General features: G+C 39.5%; 1 protein-coding gene across 8 annotated transcripts in view; it reads right to left on the bottom strand.

Moving 5' to 3' along the window:
• atxn1a (ataxin 1a) overlaps positions 1-12,059 on the bottom strand; it is a 115,136-nt gene extending 103,077 nt beyond the window's left edge. For all 8 annotated transcript variants that reach the window (XM_058377569.1, XM_058377568.1, XM_058377570.1 and 5 more), the window contains exon 1: positions 11,884-12,059. The gene's annotated coding sequence lies outside the window, so the exon portion shown is untranslated. The remainder of the gene's footprint in view (positions 1-11,883) is intronic.
• Positions 12,060-14,486: the final 2,427 nt, after the last annotated feature.

Here is a 14,486-nt window from a genome sequence, read left to right as displayed (position 1 = left end):
AAAATATGAAAACAGGTCTATGTTGATGTTCTATTTCATTGTGTGTGTGTGTGTGTAGGTTGGCCAGGTTTAGCACAAATCTGTGACATGTATGAATATTATCAGGCTCGTGCATGCCTGCTTGCTTCCACATACAACTCATAGAGGGCCAGCTCATCACCCACTATAAATGACTGTGTGTGTGTGTGTGTGTGTGTGTGTGTGGTGTTTCATTAGCCCAGGTTCTTTTCAGATTACACAGCATGTAACATCAGCAAACAGTGCTAAACACAGACAGACAGATGTCTAATATCTCCCCAGAATCGACAGTGATCGTTATATTAACGGATGTTGCCATAGGCACTATGTCACTGCATAGAGCTACGTGAAAGGACAAACCGTTATCAGTATCACACAGGTATCATCAGCACATCTGTCACTATTCTTAATGTAGCACTAATATCTTGTTGGACTTTGATACCAAACAAAAAAAAAATAAAAAAAAAAAAATATATATATATATATATATATATATATATATATATATATATATAATCCATAAATATTTATTTATATATATTAGAATTATATTGTATTGCTATCATATTGCCTACGCCGATCACAAACCAGCTTCAGATAGGTTTATATCAGCTAGATCTATACATCTATATAACAGGCATAACATTATGACCACCTGCCTAATATTGTGTTGGTCCCCCTTGTGCTGCCAAAACAGCCCTGACCCGTCAAGGCATGAACTCCACTAGATCCCTCAGGTGTGCTGTGGTATCTGGCACCAAGATGCCTCTGTGGGCCCCACCTCTCAACTCACAGGATTTAAAGGGCTTACAGGACTTTTGATAGATTCTGACCACTGCAGACTGGGAACACCCCACAAGAGCTGCAGTTTTGGAGATGCTCTGATCCAGTCGTCTAGCCATCACAATTTGGCCCTTATCAAACTCGCTCAAATCCTTACGCTTGCCCATTTTTCCAGCTTCAACTTTGAGGACAAAATATTCGCTTACTGCCTAATATATCCCACCCACTAACAGGTGCCATCTGCCAATCTGTCAGTGGTCATATTGTTATGCCTGATCAGTGTAAGTAGCACATATCACTTCTACTTGAAGTCACCTTTTTGCACATTGGATAAGAACAAATTACCAATAAACTTTTACTATCAAATGCTAAACTTTTCAGTTGCTCTGCATGTTATCACTGGAGCATGCTACTACAACTAACCACCTAAAAATACTCATCAACATCTGAATCAGGAATGATTGACAGTTGTGCTGGAGCTTCTTTTTATTACTCTCTGATGTTAATTAAAGGAAGCCCCGCCCCCTTCTCCATCTCAGCTTAGCAACCGACTCAATTTTCTCACTTGATACCAGCAGCCTTGCTTTTAGCCAATGAAATGCTATGAGTTTATTAATAAGAAACTATCATCTAACATCTATACTAACAACTAACATCTATACATGTACGTGTCAATTATTTATCAGTACATTAAAGGGAAATAAGTATTCAGACACTACTGTTTTTGTTATTTAATAAAGTTTCAGATCTTTTTCTTACAGAAGGGAAGAGACACTCTTTCGGTTAGAAAGGGCCAAAATAATAAAGGCTTTCAAAAATAAGACGATGTGAAACACCTTACAAACACTTCTAATAATAATTATACATAGAACAAAATAAAAAAAAACTGTAAAAGAGTCTGTATACATGTTTTACGCTAAAACTAGGGGGGAATTCTACTGCTAGTTTGACACAAGAACACTTTACATACATTTTCTTATTAACCAAAAATAGAAAGGAAGAACCTTTTCAAGCTTAACTAAAGCAGAGGCTAACTATTACCCTGCTAACTATTAGCTAACAAGTCTGTCTGCTTCACTTTTAGCTAGCTAGCATCAGACAGACAAGGTTAACAAATATAACATAAATACTGATTGCTTACATTTATCATTGCTAATCTTATTTTCCACTCCAAGTGAGAAAAACAGATGGCCTGAAATCAGAGGACATGCTATGAAAAGAATAAAAAAGGCTGAAGTTAGCACTTTCATAGTTTCCCTCTTGCTAACGCACTAGTATCACCACAAAACCCAGCACCAAATGAGCACCATTTTTTCTTCTTCTGGCATAAACAATACTTCAGTACCATCAAAGCTCTTTCCACTTTAAGTAGCAAGTGCTACAATAATCCAGTGATGGCCAGAGAGCAGCGATTTTATTTTACTACACTCAGTATGGATTTCCATGATGCAGAAAGTGTCGGTTGTCCTCTGTGCCAACACAGCGGTCGGATATCACACATCTGTTTTCCTTAGGCTTACAGTACTCACGTCGTCACTCTGTGTGTGTGTGTGTGTGTGTGTGCTTGCTCTCTACACTTGTGTGACTGCTTCAGACAGACAGGTTCTGAAAAAGAGACTCTCCACACATTTCTGTCTAGCCCTGTCAAGGTCAGGTGTGAATAAATGTGAGCAGGCTTTGTGTAGGGTATAAGACCTTCATGCTGTGAACTCGTATAGAAGACGATTTTTATAGAAAATCTAATCTCTCCATGTATTACTGAGACACAGAGGGAAATGAGCTCTTGTTAGTGAGAGCTTTGCAATATGAAAGGAGTAAGTGTGTATTTTTAGTGTTTAAGATGGAATCAATTACATAGAAAGCGAGTTACAATAGCAATCATGTAGTCAGCATTTTATGGCTAATTGCTCAGTGTGATTAGAAGTGTGTTGGTAAATTTAAGGTGATAAATTTAGATCCCTTAGATCCCTTTCCTCTGTCCATCCATCCACTCTATCTTAATTCCTCTACTCCATCAATCCATCCATTTATTTATACTTCATGCTATTCATTTATCTTTATTCCTATCCTCCATCCATCAAACCATCATTCCCTCCATCTACCCATTTACTCCCACTCCATCCCTATGTCTGTCCATTCTTCCTTCCCTTATTCCTTCTGTCCATCTATCCACAAACTCAAATGACAGTTTGATGGCAGTTTGATTATCATAATTTAATTTTGTGATACAAATCAGCATACTGGTTATGTACAGAATCAGTATCTCTCTCTCTCTCTCTCTCTCTTTCTTGCTCTTGCTCTTGCTCTCTCTCTCTCTCTCTCTCTCTCGTTTGCTCTCCATGCCTGGAATAGAGCATCACGGTGCGGTCCAAAGATTAGCCTCATTTATCTGTGTCAGGCCTCATCAGTCCACTTCCTGCTGCTCATTCAACCTGCCTCTCCATCTGAGTGCTACTTCTACACACTCACCACTGTGGACTCCCTGCATGCTATTTACCAACAAATCATGTTCATCACTGCCAGAATCAGAGCTTTAACTCTCTTGCAGACATCAAAAAATATTATTCATTTTTATTTTATTAATATATATATATATATATATATATATATATATATATATTAGAGCTAAGAAACAGCTTAATGACACAAGATCAAAGTAAATGGTATATCATTACAGAGATTGCAGAGAACTTCAGAAAAGTGTGAATGTTCATTTTTAGGTACCTTCAGCTAGGCAGCACACCCTGTTTGGAAAGGCTGATGGAAAAAGGAAGAAACTCCCCAGAGATGTGGAAGGCTGGAATGCTGCTCTGGCCTGTTCCCCCCCCCCCCCCCCCCCCGCACGCTCTCAGGGAAGACTTCAGAGAGATGACACGTGGAGAACAGCAGAGGAGGAGACAGAGTCTCTCTTTCTAAACACACACTTTCTCGCTACCCACATGACTTGACCCATGAGGGGAAATAGAAGAGAACTGGGCAGTGTCTTATCTCTGCATCCAATACGTCAGCCTGTCATCTTTTTACTACTTCTCCCAACGTCCCGGCTTCAACTCCAGGAAATGACTTTGCAGCACTGTATTTGTGAATAGAAAAAGCCTGTAGTAAAGTCTGCAACATGCTCCTATTATAAAAAGAGTCCAAACAGCTTGGGGTGAATTAGCTGCTAGCCAGTACATGTCATAGGACTAAGAAAGCATGCATAATAAGGAATGGTTACAGCAAGCCAAAAATAACAGTTGTAAGGGTGGGTTTCGCTATTCCACAGATTGTTTCTATCAGTGCTGCTTTCCTGTTATTGAATTCCTTTCTCGATGCATATCCTCCTTCACGTCAGAAACACTCGGTTTTCATGTCACCAGAGAAGTTGGTTTTCTGTGCCACCCTTGCACATCATGCCTGTCCTCCACTAGAAGCTTTACATCTTCTCTTTCCTGTCCTCCCTCGTCTGCAATGAGACACTGGTTTGGCCCTGTCACTCAGCAGATACTAAAGCTTGTAATCCAGCCCTGACACAGGTAACCCATAATGTGAAAAAGTTGGAAAGGTTTAGAAATAGATGGTCAAGACTTTCACACTCAAGGGTGGAGATTTGGAAGCAAAGGAGAAACTTTGGCATATATTTGTGGACAGTGGTGCTTAATGCTGCATAATATCTCCTTTGCTTCCAGATCTCCACCCTTTAGTGTGAGAGTCTTGACCATGTATTTCTAAACCTTTTCAACTTCACATTATGGATCACCTGTGTCAGGGCTGGATTACATATTCTGACTAAATCCAAATCATTCATTCTTCCATTCATCTTCAATAACTGCTTTGTCCTGGTCAGGGCGGACCCAGGGTTCAAGGATGTGGAACTCACTTCCAATGTCTATCACAAGGCACCAAACACACATTCACACCTACAGGAAATTTAGCACAGACAATCCACTTGCATGTTTTTGCACTTTTGGAGGAGACTGGAAGGAACCAAAGGAAACCTACGCACAAATAAACATAACTTGTGAAACTTCACACAGACTCAGGATCGATCCCAGACTTAAAACCATGCTGCAGGATAGGGAAATAAAAATTCCATTTATTAATCAGGATTGGACACATGGCTAGCCTCTGTGTGTGTGTGTGTGTTTCAACCAGCAACAGCATTTTACTCGCCACTAGTATTTTTATTATTCAGTGTTGATATATACTTCTTGATGCCTTGATGCAACAAGTGCAGCTTGATGCATGTTCCCGTATCCCACCACCTGCTGCCCCAAGATATCAACCAGTTCAGTTCAGTATTTACTGTTAAAATTATATTTTATCATGCTAATAGTATAGTATAGTAAAGTATTGAGTTTATTGTTTTTTTTTGCTATTTTTTAAAGTACCGATGCATTCATCTTTATTATTTATTTATTTATTTATTTATTATTTAATTAATTTATTTTTTAATTTATTAATCCCTGTTATTAATGCTGTTCAAAAATCAACAAACTTTACTATCTAACCAGTGCAATGTTTAGAATTAAATAATGTTAGTAAAATCCCTTTCAGCCTAAATAAATCTACTTCTGGGTTATAATTACACTGGAATGTGCACACATTCTCTCATAGCCTGGTCAGTACATTTATGTCCACCCCTTCATGTTATGTGCACCATATTGTGCATAACTTTGGCCTGTGGTTGAGGAAGGAACAGAGATAGTGACAAGGGAGTAATTTGGTCATACTACGAGAATTGTTCGAATGAGCAAGTGAAACACGAGACTGATGGTAAGCCAGCTAAGAATAGAAGGCTGTTTTCAGTCATGTTTTTCTGCTAAGTTCCTCATTACACACAGACTCCAGGGTTGCTGGGAGACTTCCTCTGTTCCATCACAATATAGAGAGAGGACTGGAGTGAATGTGAATCTAGACCAATGGTGAGGATTAAAAAGCAGGGTGATATGGATTAACATGAGTAACACTTCTGAGGAAGGCTGAGTTTTACATAAAGCTGCAATAGTGTAGAAGCAATTCTTTAAACGTGTAAAGGGAACAGTGTTGCTTTAGGAATAAACCCATTAAGAAGAATTACAAAGCAATATGGGGGTCATCCACAGCACATAGTAATGAGTTCCTGCTCTCATTTACACTAAGGATGCTTCACACTTAGCCAAAACGCTCGAGTCGGCATGCAGGACCGATTCTGGGCTCAGTCGGGGAAGGGGAATAATCGCTTTCGCAGATTTGTGCAATTCCATTTGTCATTTTCGGACATGTAGGTGAAATGGAAGGTGCTAGATTTTCCTGGGTTTAATATATATTTTGAAAATGGTTCGTACCAGCACCCAATCATTTTCTTTTTTAACAACCCAAGTTGAACCAATCTTGTTACTTAAATGGACAGCTTCCATAACCGATGCAGACTGGACCTCGGTTAACCCATGCTTTAATAAACTATCAGGGAAAATGGCCAAGAGTAAAAAAGCAATTGATTGAAAATGACCCTTCAGGATGTAAACCATTGATTTCCTGTATGGCATACACTACTGACTGTTGTATGACATTTCATACAGTCAGCTCATTAAGGTGACTCCGGACTGTCCAGAATATATCTATAGTATGACACGTGTTTGCCGTATACTTGTGTCCAGTATCCCTGTGAAAGACTCCACATCCAGCATAACCAGGACTTACTGAAGATAAATGAAAGAATGACACATTGTTGATTCACAATTTATTTGAGAACTTCCTGATTTGTGGTATGCAGGTTTGACATGCTCTTGAAATCTGCAGCTTAACTCCTTGAACTCCAATTTCCACTTTTGCACATTGTTACATTCCAAATTGAAAGCGCAGATGGAATCTGTGCACAAAGTGACCACTGGGAGTTACAAGGAAAAAGAATGGCCTGCATGCCGACATCCACTAGCTGGAGAAAGGAATGTTTTTCATCTTGACATCAAAAACCTCTTGTCAGTGCTGTAGAATAAAAGTGACTTGGGTCTGTGTACTTCACCCATGAAGAGGGGAGGGGAGGGGAGGAGGGTAGGGTCAGATGGGGTAAAGGTAGATGAATAAATCTAGGATGAAAGAGGGCCGGCTGGGAAGGGCTGGAATCAGTACCAACTCCATCCGGGCAGCTTTATTTCCTCTGCTGATTCTTTGTCACTCTGTTGAATTCCATTCTTCTTTTAATGAGAAATATGAGGTATATCCAATAGCATGATACATTTCCTCATTCAGCAGACACCTTTATGAAATGTGAATGAAACTGAGGTGAGATGTGCAATTAAGAATCCAACAGCTTCCAAGTTAGGCTAGAACCTGTGTATACTACTGTCCATATTAGCTCCATCACCAGACATAAACATTTGGGGAATGCCAGACCCAGACATTTCCATTCAAGGCCAGGGGATCTACTGATGCTTAAAAAAGCCTATTTTGTCAAAATATGTTAACAGGTATAACAGCTCCTGGCCCAGGTTTCTCCCTAATTTGGTCTCGGCCAGTTCCCACTCCCCAGCCAGATCTCCGTTATCATACATCAGCTACAACCAGGAAGCGTGAATTCTAGCACATGCAAACTCCATGACACTCAAAGCCAGCTAGAGAATATTTATGAAGTGTAGATCCTGCTGTAACACACACAGAAGACAGCACTATCCACCCTCTATCGTATACATAAGCTTACAGATGGCAATGATGCTGTGATTGACAGGAAAGAGATTAAAAGTACCCCCCACCCACAGATCATGGCCAGGTTTACTTTCTTGGCTTCCTGGCAACTGATAACTGTGTCATCATTAAGATTTGAGCTTGTGTTCTCCAGACAACAGGGTGAAGTTAGCTAGGTGCTTTATGTGAGGAATAAAACACAACTGACACTGTGTTAAAGAACAGCCACCTGGGAGTCCTGAAGATTTTCCAGTGAAGGAAAATGTATAACTGGAGTATAAATGCATTTAAGAAAGGTACACTACATGATGTCAAATGTGGCCAAAATACAGTATTTTTTCTGCTAAATGAAACAATCTGTATATTGCAAGTGTGCTTGCTTTGCTCATAATATTCTCTCTGTACAGAAGGCATGTAGGGACAGTGGCAATATTGTAAAGTATCCATTTTGGCAATATAATGCTTGTTGATATACGAAGGTATATCACGTAACCAATTAGTGGTGCATTCGTAAAGTGGAGTGTCCTGATAAAACAGCCATTAAAAAGAGTGATCTGTGTTTTCCGAGACAAAACAGCACGGCTTGGCTTGCTCTGCTTTTGCACGCAAACCTGTGAGGGAGTGTGTGCTGAGAGCTTGTCTGGATAGGCCTCATTTTACAGTGTGTTCTCATGAACAAGGTGAAGCCAGGTTGCTGTTCGTCCCTTCCCTCTGGTGTGTAAACAAATTTCTGGTTCAGCTGGCTCTCTTTGGCCATTGGCTGATCCTGTCCCCGTCAATCACTGTGGCCTTATGTAAGCACCTGCAGGTGGAGGTGTGTCCCTCCATATTTCACTGGCACTCGAGCGTGAAAAGTTAGCCTTGCCCACACCTGTCACTCCCACTGCATGGTTCAGCAATCCAAGCCTGTTAGAACACTTTTAGTGCCCTTAAAAGTGCAGATGCAGTTAAAAATGAAACACTGACAAGAATGGGTGCTGAGGAATCAGCGGCAACGTTTGCATGTGTGTGTCTGTGTGTCTGTGTGTTGTAACTCAAGACAAATAAGCTGATACACAAGAGCACCCCTGATTAGACCACACACTGTGTCTTCATTACAACTCATTAACAATTAAACGTAAGCAGTGCCGGGGACAGTTGTGCTCCCAGCTCACCATAACATACAAAACACGAACAGAAAAATCTTCAAATGGCTTCAAGGAACCATTCTTACATCAAAACAGTTTTGCGAGGAGAAGATTTGCCCTAAGCAGTATCATCAACTTGTTTGCACAACTGTTGGGCTTCACAGTATAGGCAAAATACCATACTTTAATTACTGTACACGGTTACATGCTTAGAATCCAATAAATACCTGATTTGATGTATTCAATACTGCTTCAAGGGTGTCTATTTTATATCACTTTAATGACAAATGTGTGTGTGTATGTGTGTGTGTTGGTGTGTATCGGTGTGTGTGTGTGTGAGAGAGAGAGAGAGAGAGAGAGAGAGAGAGAGAGAGAGAGGATGTCCCATTTGTCATTATTTGGCACTCAGTTAAGTTGATAAGCTTAAACACGACCCAAAATGAAAAACCAGTATTTCTTTTAGACCTTGTTAGTTCACATCTCAGGTCATATCATATCATGCAAGATACATCAGTAAACAAGTCTTTCATCAGAATGTAGTGCCTCTCTTTGGCACATTACCTGTCATGTGTATCCGTACAAACTAGTCAAATCCCAGGGATAAACCTAAGTAGAATGTTATTTCATGTATAAATAACATTCTTCACCCGAAACTCGTGTTATCATTTTTTTCTTCCGCTTCACACTTTCGAAACACACAAAATGGACTCCTAACTAACTTAGCTAGCAGACTTTTGCAATTAAAAATGCAAACAGTCAGCTGTGTTCACAGCATGCAATAAATAAATAAGTGGCTTGCACTGCAATATCTGATCTGATACCAGTCCAATGTACTTAGCATCGAATCGGTGCATCCTACTCTTCTATTACGTTCTTTCTATTTTTTATCAATTCTGGGCAGTTAACAAATTTTGTTTTTGTAATGGTAGCATTTTCTTCTAAAAGAGGAACCAAAAAAAAGCCATTCATTTTCTATGTGCATGTGCGATTTTAGCAACAGTGACAAGCAAACATTATTTTCATTAAGATTTTCTCAGTTCTGTGCGAAGTAGGTGAAGCAGGAAAGCAACAAATCCAAACAATTAACGTGAATGATCCTTCAAACAAATCCTCTGGTAGCAATTCCTCAGTTCCCCACTTACAATTTTAGTTCCTACCTAGAATAAGAATAAGAGTATTTTTTTATTAGAATGGAAAATAAGATATTTTTTATATAGTCAAACCAACTAGAATAAAAACAATGCAACAGAATAAAGTGTAGAATGTTGTTGACAAATGGATATGAAGGAAAATAGTTTTAATTATAATTATTAATAAGTAAAGAGTTTGGAACGAAGGATAAAGATGCATGGGTGATCAGTGACAGGTTGTTGTACGAGATATATACACTAACTGGAGGTACACTGGATCTCTGCAGCTTTATGTTTCTTCTTCGTGTCCCTACACACATGTTAATGAAAGGTTATGCATTGTATAGGATGAAAGGTTTGGTTATATTTTGTGTATTAAACAGTAGATGGGAGCTAATTGCAGTTAGCTTCAGTATCCTTCTCCTTCACGTGGCACATTTTGATACGCAAATAAATCATTGCAATCAATTCAACAGTATGCAAATACTGTAGGTCGATGACGTCATCTGGAAAGTTCCAGCGCCTTTTGCAACATGCACTACTACTGCTATTTTTCCCTGTATAGATTTAGCAGCACCCAAAGCAACACCAGGGACTTGCCCCCCACCCAAAAAAGACAGCCTGGGGAACTCCTCTGAGGGTTAACCAATTCCCTTTTTTTTTTTTTTACTGGAATGCAATAAAAACATTTATTGATTGGTCACGTCATGTGCATCCTTAGTATATTGCAATGCAATAAAAACAATTATTGATTGGTCACGTGCATCCTTAGTATATTGCAATGCAATAAAAAACAATTATTGATTGGTCACGTGAATCCTTAGCACATTGCAACTTTCTTTCTAATCAGAGAGAGAGAGAGAGATAGGAAAAGCTGATATTGGGTGATTTACCAACTGGTGCATAATATACGGGGTCTGTATTAGCAACAGTTCCTGCTGGTTGCTACAGATGCTCCAACGCCCCCGCGGGAGTCTCTGGAGATTTTTTTTTTCCTTCGTATCTGCTCTAGTTGGCAAAAACTTATGGGCAGCTAATGGTTGCCCGTCATATCGCACATATGAAGCGCCTGGAAAAATACATCATATATCTGCAATATTATACTGCAGACATGCAAGCTATTTACCAATGCAGCTATTTATGTAATGCACATGGTACGAGTTATGTAAATGTAAACAAAATGTGTGTTGTGTTGGTGGGGTGTGTGTGGGGGGGGTAGGGGGGGGTTGAGGGGAGCCTGTCAGCGGTATCAGGGATCCCAGCAGCCCGTTATATAACTGGACCCGATGCGCACCACGGGGACAAGCCTCAATGAAGCTGCGCGACACGCACGCACGCACGCGCGTATTTCACCGAGTGCACAAATAAACACGTCTTAACGCGTGCATTTAAACCTTGTGTGAGTGTGTGTTTTGTGTGTGTGTGTGTGTGTGCGTGCGCGCGCGCGCGTGTGTGTAGGTTGTTCCTGAGAGAGATCAGCGGCGCTTACAACTTCCGCGATTGTGTTTTCACGCACAGACAGAAAGTACAAAAAAAAAAGCCACGTCGAAGCACTGACGTTGTAAAAGTAGGTTACAGTACAGTAGTGTAGTGTGGTGTAGTGTAGTGTGTGTGTGTGTGTGTGTGTGAGAGAGAGAGAGAGAGAGAGAGAGAGAGAGAGCGAGTGTGTGTGTGTGTGTGTGAGAGAGAGAGAGAGAGAGCGAGTGTGTGTGTGTGAGAGAGAGAGAGAGAGCGAGAGTGTGTGTGTGTGTGTGTGTGTGAGAGAGAGAGAGAGAGAGAGAGAGAGAGAGAGTGTGTGTGTGTGTGTGTGCGCGCGCGCGTATAGCAGATGAGTGGCGCAGTTCTCCAGCGCTCTCGCTTTAAACTCAGACCCGGCGCGAGCGCTCCCTGCCCGGCTTCCCCCTCCGAAACTGCCTCGCGCTCACTATCTTTCTCTTTAACACTTTTTTTCATAATAGTACAGCTTTGACTTCACTGCCAAACGCTCGTCTATTTCGAACCAAGCTGTTTTAATGAAATGACAAAGTAGTGCAAGCGCTTTTTAAGTGTTTTTTTATGTATATATTGTACATGAATGTCAGTCTGTGATCCGATGCGCCCTTTTCGATCCGGAACAAATCCTCCCCTCCACCCCGAGTCCCGCGACTAAGCCTGGGTCTGTGTTGGGCAGAAAGCGGACTTACTGTGCGCCGGATGGGCAGCGGAAGTGAGCGGCTGTCCGCGCTGCTGCTGCCGGGCTCCCTGCTCCCTGCGCCCGCTTCACCTCCACTAGCAAGACGGCGACTGCTGCAGCCGAGCTAGTAGCGCTCTCTCTCTCTCTCTCTCTCTCTGTTCCCACCTCCTGTGTGTGTGTGTGTGTGTGTGTGAGTGCGTGCGTGCGTAAGTGTGTAAAGTCGTGCGTACGTGCGTGTGTCTGTGTGAATGTGTAACCCAAATATGGAGCACTTGGCCAGCCCCGTTAGCATAGCTTAGGCTGTGTTGTTACATTCCATTTAAAAAAACCCACCGCTTTATGATTTTTGGCACATTTTGAGAACATGACAAAAAAAGAGATTCAAGTGAAGACCTTTATAGAGATGTGTTACAGGATCTAACAGTCTAATCCACAGTCTTTAAATAGAATAATTCTTCACTTTCCTGCTGCTCCTGCTCTGAGCTAGAGTACAGTAGAGAGTGCTGTTTATGTCAGTGTGAATAGATTTACAGCTGTTATAGACCCTTGTTCTTGGTGATTAGTCTGATCAAAGTTTTGGATATGAGATGGCAAAAGCAGGGCAAGAGCTCACTATGAAGTTGCACCACCTAATAATATAGAATAACTCGTTTATTTCTTATTGAAATAATGACATTACTATTGGCTTCAGGCATATTGCTACAATTAATAATTGAATCAACTATTATCTATGATTCATTTAGTCTTCTGTAATCGTATAGGAGGAAAATCATCTTAGGTGGCAAGGTTTCAAAAGCAGGAGGTGCTACACCCCTGGTTGTAGGCCTAGTGTCATACCTCCATTCTCGTAAACAACCTTAGAAAAAAATTGATTTATGGTATTGAACTTGCTGAAATGTTAGGTACTTCTCTGAGCCATGCAGAATTTCCATAATTGCTTTCAATAAACAAGGTCCCAACTTTTGTCCATCAAAGCTTTATTGATATAAATAATTGTTTTGTATATTAATATCCTCATTATGTTGACATCATTGCTTTAAAGCCACCTTATTAGGAGTTTAAAAGGCCATGACTCTATGTTAAAGTAACATTTGAGTAAAATTACTTAGTGTTAAGTGCAAAGCAAGGGAGAAAGAGAGAGCGCATGGAAAGAGACAAGTGGGAGGAGATTGTGGAGGGAGGTGTTGAGCAGAATAGAACATCAACATCTGACATTTATTTTCCACATTTGCCTCATCATCTGTTCCTTGAGGGCATGGGAATGCCTGTTTGCCAGTATAGCAGGCCTTCTCAAGAGATTTGTCACATTCACACACACACACACACACACACACACACCTCTGAGGAAGCATTGTTCAGGGAAATCCAAGGAGAAGTGAGTGAATGTGTGTAATATATGCTTCTGTATTTGTGAAGGATCAAATAACCGCACAGACCTAGTGACACTCTGACACTGAGCAATACAGAATACAAAAATGAAACATATAGTCATAGTAGTGTACAGTACACTCCTCAACATATAGGTATGTCAGTGTGTGTGAGATCAGACTGATCACATGACCTTCACTGGAAGCCACTCTCATGATTCCTATCTTCATATCTTATAGAGGGGCTCATCTGTTTCCTTTGTACACCACTGTGTTTGATATAAAGGAGGTGTGAAGCTGTGTGTAGAGCGTCACAGTCAGGGTACTTTTAAAAGACTGTGCCTTTCCAGTTACCAGAAGTGTCACACCCTCTACTGGGCAAATGAAGAAATACTGCAAAGCCCAGAAAAAGAGGCACTTTCAAAGCCAGATTGAATTTATGAAAAAAGTATTATTGATAGAAAACTATGTAAAAATTTCTTCCCAGTATAGTATATTACATCTAAATATAAACTTTACATTTGAGTTGCGCATAAATGAAGGTAGAACAAATATATTGCAAGATATATATACACGATCGAGTGACAAATTAAAGGAAAAACATAAGTGCCAGGATTTATTTCAATTGTTATTCATTTGTGTGTGTAAGATTATTACAAATCAAATAGATAATCAATTAGATAACACACACATTTGTTCAATTTTCATGACTTTTATGTACATTTTAAAATTATTATTATTAGTAGTAGTAGTAGTAGTAGTATTTCCATTCATAATTTGATGGGGACTGGATTCCCGAAAGAAAGTTTGCATTATAACTTTGATCTTATTTTTTAATAATTAATTTTAATTTTTTTTTTTCATTTTAATTTTTTAAATTCAGAGCAAATTAATGATTTTTTTTTGTTAAATCCACATAGTTTGTGCTACAAATTGGTATAAAATGTGATAATAGAATTATTATTATTATTATTATTATTAATAATAATAATAATAATAATAATAATAATAATAATAATAATAATAATAATAATAATAATAATAATAATTTTGTCGGTAATAATAATTACACAATAATTTTAATAAATGTTATTTATGCATTTCCATAGTACATTATATTAAGAAATACTATTAAATCATATTATTTATGACATGTAATAGTTCTGCCTTGTCATATAAATAAGTAAGTGATTCTTGTTATGAATTAGTTGATTTATTTATTGCTGTATTATTTATGGACAGAGTT

The sequence above is a fragment of the Hemibagrus wyckioides genome, linkage group LG24, assembly GCF_019097595.1.
Source record: "Hemibagrus wyckioides isolate EC202008001 linkage group LG24, SWU_Hwy_1.0, whole genome shotgun sequence".
NCBI lineage: Eukaryota > Metazoa > Chordata > Actinopteri > Siluriformes > Bagridae > Hemibagrus > Hemibagrus wyckioides.
This window is presented reverse-complemented; position numbering and strand designations above follow the sequence as displayed.